This window comes from Pelecanus crispus, chromosome 2 (assembly GCF_030463565.1).
Source record: "Pelecanus crispus isolate bPelCri1 chromosome 2, bPelCri1.pri, whole genome shotgun sequence".
In the NCBI taxonomy this organism is placed as follows: Eukaryota; Metazoa; Chordata; class Aves; order Pelecaniformes; family Pelecanidae; genus Pelecanus; species Pelecanus crispus.
The window spans coordinates 12,904,369-12,910,395 of NC_134644.1; positions in this window are offsets into that span (position 1 = coordinate 12,904,369).

Genomic DNA, 6,027 nt, shown 5'->3' on the forward strand with positions numbered 1-6,027 from the left:
TTTCTGGAAAAAGCTGAAGGAGCCCTGGGCCTGAACTCTAGCTATTGGATAACCACACAGCAGGGGATATGGACCTCAAGAGGTCACCTAGTGCATTTCTCTGCCATTTACTATCCCAGAAGAAACTGTTTTTTCTTAAATTATTTTTAAAAGACTGTTCCAAAAAGCCAGTACACATTGCCAGTGTAGGATTTTCTCATAATGCCACATAGATCATAACTGTTTTAACCAGCTACCAGGACTCGGGTACCTGCGTGACACTGATCGCTGGAATGTGAACATTCTAGTCAAACTGTGAACGTTTATAATTTGATCCAAAACAGTGGGTTATCTAGCCAGTCATTCTTAAAAACATAAACCAGCAAGGAAACCCCAGCCCCACATGATTGCAATCAGTTTGCAGCTTCTGTTCCTGTGAAAAGACAAGCTTTCCTTGCCTGAAATGGGACAGATGGCAGCCCTATAGGTTGCCTCTCTAAAGGGCCTCTGAGCAGAGCTCTCTGTACTGGAGCCGTTGTTCCAGCAGCATATGCTTGAGAGATGCAAGCTGGTTTCCCTGAATCTAGCACTCTAACACTGCATGCTGGGCTCCCTCGCATCCACGATTCATTGCTTGCCTTCTAAACCTCTCCATGTTTCCTCTTTTTTTCTTTTCCTTAAAGTGAACCTTTGCTTACCAGAGATAGAAAAGCACAAACACAAAACTGTGTGTATAGATAGACATGTTCTTATTCTTTGTATATTTTGTCATATGTGTAGCCGAACGGAGACTTTAACAGGTGGTGTTTTCAAATCCAGGTCTCCACAAAAATGTATGGAGGTGCAGTTATTAGGCCCTGATAGCAGTACTATGCCAGGGATCATTTGTTGGAAAACTATGATCTTCAAGGACATCAGAGTGGCTGTTGCAACACCAGGGAGCACCCACAGCATCCTGTTCATTACTGCATGAATAAAAGCAGATCTGTGCTTAGTCGCACAACCAGGAGAACAGATCTAGCTCCCAGAGGTAGACGTGGTCCCTTAGGATCCAGTGTTCAGTCTTTGGGAAAAACACTAGCTACTTACAGCTAATGACTTATGTTTGTCAGGACAGACACTATACAAAGTAAGGTGACACTTTTTACACCATGCATAGTTAAGCTGTGGAAATTCTTGCAGTAGGATGCTGTGCATAGTAAATGGTTTCCAAAACCAACTAAATGAATTACCGGAAGAAAACTCTAACAGGAGTGACTAAGGTCATACAGAGACTTGTGATCCTGAGCTGCAGATCACAGGAAGCTGAGAATGTACACCAGGAAATTATTGCTATATCCATTCCCTATTCTTATACTCTTCCCTGGACATCCAATAGAGCCATCATCAGAGATGATTTACTGAAGAATATGAAGAATATAAGTGATTGGTCTGAGCCAGTGTGGTTGCTACCTGGCTGCTCATGGAAGGCTGACATCTGTGCTGGTGTTCTCACTGGTAAAACCTGACAAAGCACAATGCTATCGTGCAGTCAGCAAGTAATAGAGGTGAGGCTGAGTGGGATGCAGTGTCCTAAACTTAGGTGTCCAGTGTCACTGTGGGCACTGTGGTGTTTTCTGCCTCATCTCCAGCTTAATCCCATGCAGATGAATTGAGCACCCTGGGATGTTCAATCAGCTCAACTCACCAAAGAGTCAATATACTCAAAACAGCATTGGGAATGATTTGTCTCCTTTCAAAGAAGTAAATTAAAATAGATAAGATGAATCTCACATGAAAAGTGCCTATTTCTCTTCACTGACCACAGAGGAAACTGCTGGTGACCTGCTGTCACCTAAGACTAAGGGGACACTAGCTCAGCTCTGGACATTCCCAGTGTAGGTGTATAAAATTAGGCGAAACACTGAGTGTTCATGCTATGCAATAGAATGGATACCAGACCAGATTTCTTCTGGCTAGACAAAGTGATTTTCACCTGATGTTAGCTTGAGGTAGCTGGGAGTGACCACTAGGACCTACCTTCATTAACTGGGACCAGAACAAGCATCTCTGAAACATGTCCCCCAGGACTTGCAGTGCTGGGTTTAGTACAGGTGACACTTGCTCAAGCATCCCATGAGATCTTCTAAGCTAGGAAGAAATATTACAGTGCCTCAGCCAGCCTGAGTGATAAAATGCTGAAATACTGGACTCCCCTGCAACCGCAAGTTTCCCCAATGCTAACTTCTGACAGTGTGACAGTAAAGTTAAGGCCCAGCACCTTTAGCTGACAGATGACCTTTAGCTGACTAAAGCTCTGGTAGGTTTATTCCTGAGCCCCAGAAAACAAAAATAGGCTTATAAAGATTTGTAAAGGCCATGAACATACTGTTCCTTTTTTACTCACAAATGGTAGCAAAAGCTATTCTGGTAATACTCTGTGAAAAATGGCAATAAACTGGTGTCATTTTAGTGGATTAGTACTGTCATATCAGCTGCCACAGCTTTCTGCCTATGTCATCAACTTTGCTGCTGCCATTCTCTGCCCCCATCAATTTGCAATAGTTGCAGACATTACAGTTAAAGATGTGGGCATGTCCTAAGTGGATCTGGAAAAATAAAGGGGGCAATGCTGCTATTAGAACTATAAAAAGGAAGGATGATCTTCTGGTAAACTCATGGGTTTTGGGTGGTACCAATGCTACTAAGCATTAGAACATTTTTTCTTAAATATATTTATTTGCATCAAGACAAAGTGGTTTCTGTATACTCTGATTTCTAAATATAAGATGAGACTAATTTAGCTTTCTTGAAACCACAAGAAGGATGACTGTGATGAGCTGTCTGATGCTTTCTAGGTAGGAGAATATGAACCAATTGCTATGGCACATATGACTAATATCTTCTAAGCTTGGTCCTGTATCCTACCAGGGGACTTACTGTGCAACCCTGGGCATGCTGTTTATGCATCAGTTGTCAAAAGATGTGCATGACTCATAGAGGAATTTCAAGTGCTCAGAAGGACTAAATATCCAACTGAAATTCCCCCAATGTGTTTTGACTCTCCTAGTATCAACAAAAGAGTCCTTATCTATCCTTTAAGACCCCGGAGTATGAGGGACTAAATGAGTGCAAAGTATCATTTCTATAGTATGATAAAATGCAGGGCAATTATATATAAGAAGGAAATATGATCCCTACACATATTTATGATGTCTTAAAATAAAAGAAAATTAGTTGGAGTTCACATTTGAGCAAAATACATAATCCACAACCTAAGTAGACTACAAGTGCTATTTAGGCTGGAAGGAAAATGCCCCTTAAAGACTGAATCCAAGCCTTTCCACTGTGCAGTGAGCTGGAATAGAGAGCAGTCTGTTATCAGAATAAGCCTTTAGCTGCAGAACGGAGGTGGGAATATCTTGTTTCATGTAGGGCTCAGAAACTTGCTGAAAGGACAACTCAACATGAGTATTTTTCTAGTACACTTTTATGATATGGAAACAGGAGCTTGGCTGGACAACTCTTGTATCTTTTGATGAAGAATTAATTTAGATACAACCTATACTTCTCAGTAACTTCCTCCACCTTGTTTCAGGACAAACTGAGATAACGGCATAGATTTTTGCATCCCAGCCTCAAGGTCAGGAGTGGGTGTTCTTGGCTTCCAGACTGTTGAAACAAACAGCATCACTGTTTGTTTCCAGGAAAATCTAGCAGAAACCTGTAATGCTGGGGAAAGGTGGATTTTGAACGGGTGCAGAAACACTCCTCACCTTGGTTCAACCTGGACTGTCATACCAGCACTTCTCAGCCTAATGGCACAATATACCAATTCTTCATTAGCGATCACATTCACTCTTGTCTTACTGAGGACAATAAAGTTCATTTCTACCTCACACAACTTGAATCAGGCCCTAAATTGGGCTTAATCCACTGAAGTTTTAGCATTTAAGACAATCAGTCTTCTTTTTCATGAACCTTCAAAAGGAGTCTTCCATTCCCCTTCACTCAAATCTGTCCCCTTATTCCTACTTCTTTATTTCTTTTTTTTGCCACTCAAAGTCCCCAGAGGACAAGCCTGGATGTTTTAATTACTTGATGAGCCCTGCCCACATGGCTCCGATTCGTTTTACACTGTGCAGCCTGTCTGAGACACAAGATTAAGTGACTTGTCCACAGTCCCAGCTAAATGTATGTTCAGAGAGACTTGTTTATTTTCTTTTAAAGCCACAGATTCCACAGTATCCAAATCCCCCAGAAATGGTTTTTAATTTGGATATATAACCCCCTTTTGTTTCTCCGAGTATGTCCGCTTTATATTTGTTTGGTGTTTCCTCATTTCTCGTAAACCCTAAACATAACAGTTACTTAAATAGAGGAAATAACCTTCTGTGATTTCTGGTCATCTTTTGCTGAGGTGTGGGGTAAGGAAAGGATTTAAGATCTGATATACTGAGTTTTACTAAACCTTAAACAGCTTTGCCGTTATTTTGTCTCCCGTTGCTCTCTTCTGATTGAAGAAATGATTAATTTACTTTCCAGTTCTGATGTAATTTTGTGTTTGTTTTTTGTTTTAGCCAAAAAGCATTCACTACTGGGAGGTTCTTGCCACACAGACCTACTAACATTGACCTGTGTCTTACAGGCAATGTGACGAATTTAGATAAATCTGCAAGTCAAAGATGGATATTCACCTCTTATGCCTGAAACAGTAGTCAGCTATGGATCTGTATTCCAGTGCCTGAACATAGCAGGGCCAATATTATTGTCAGGCAGGCACTTAATGAAGCTTTTGAATGCATTGTGAAAATTGTCTTTGATAATGACACTTGTCGGAGCCAACAACCTCCTGCCTTGCAAATGATGAAATGCTTTTCACAGTACAACACTGTGCTGCAGTAATAAAGCGTTAAAGCAAAAGCCTCATGACAGTCTTTGGAAAAGTTCTGCTTAAAAATGCTTTTAAGGCTTATGTTTTCTGTATTTCCTAATCCTCCTTATTAAGATATATGAACCAAATTGTCCCCTGCCCAGCCACTGTTACAAAGGGTGACTGTTTCACCACTTGAGCTTTAAGTCTGCTAATATTAAAAGGTAGCAGATTCTCTTCTGTCCCTCTAAAAATATTTTTCAGGGAGAACCTGAATTTTGCTTGGTTTTCTGTACCTGTTTTTCTCACTAATATTCTCTTTTCTTCTCTCATTTCCCTGTGAGAAAGGGAAAATTTCCAAGACTGTGAGTCTTGGAAATGACATGTTGAAACGCGTATTTTATATGGTTCTATACCTCATTCTAGATGTTGCCAGGAGCATGGCTGATTTGATGTTTAGCCTTGACTCTGGTTCGAGGTCCATTTAGAAGGTCCTGTCATTTTTGTTGATGTCTTGTTCTGGTATCTGTCAGTAGTTGTTCCAGAGAACTTCTTGCCATGGATGATTATTGCCATAGGTGATCAGCACAGTGAGAAATGGGGTCAAGGAAAGAGTCAAGATCCAGGCGGTTGAAAGTTGTGAAAATAAAGGTCTTAAAAATAAAACATAGTACTGAACAAGGAGCCAAGGGTGGTCTGTGATGAACTGAACTGATCAACTCTTATCAATCTGTGTTGCTGATGTGACAGGTCACCATGTGTTGGGCCATCTGGATCCTCTTCATCATGTTCTCCATCAACCCCTTGTACAATAATGCTTAGTAATTTAATGCAAGGTGACAAACACGAGGCTGGTTGATCTTCCTGCCACATGGCAGGAAAAGATGCAGCCTCTTGATTAGCTAGAAGGCGGCATTTCTACCTTAGACACATCTTGAGCACTCAGGAGCAACAAAGTATATGGGACCCGGCTGACCTGGCAAAACATTAAACAGGGAAAACTGTTGTCTTAATCAATTTTTTAAAGTTTTTTCTTCTTCTTACCTGCACCTATGTGGTTCATATTTAATGTCTTATTTATTTCAGCCAGGCAATGATTCAGCTGGACCTTAACAAAGAAATAGGGATGATGACACCGAAGTGAGTGACTAACCCAGAATTGTGATCATTTTGACTTTTAGACAATCAGTACGCTA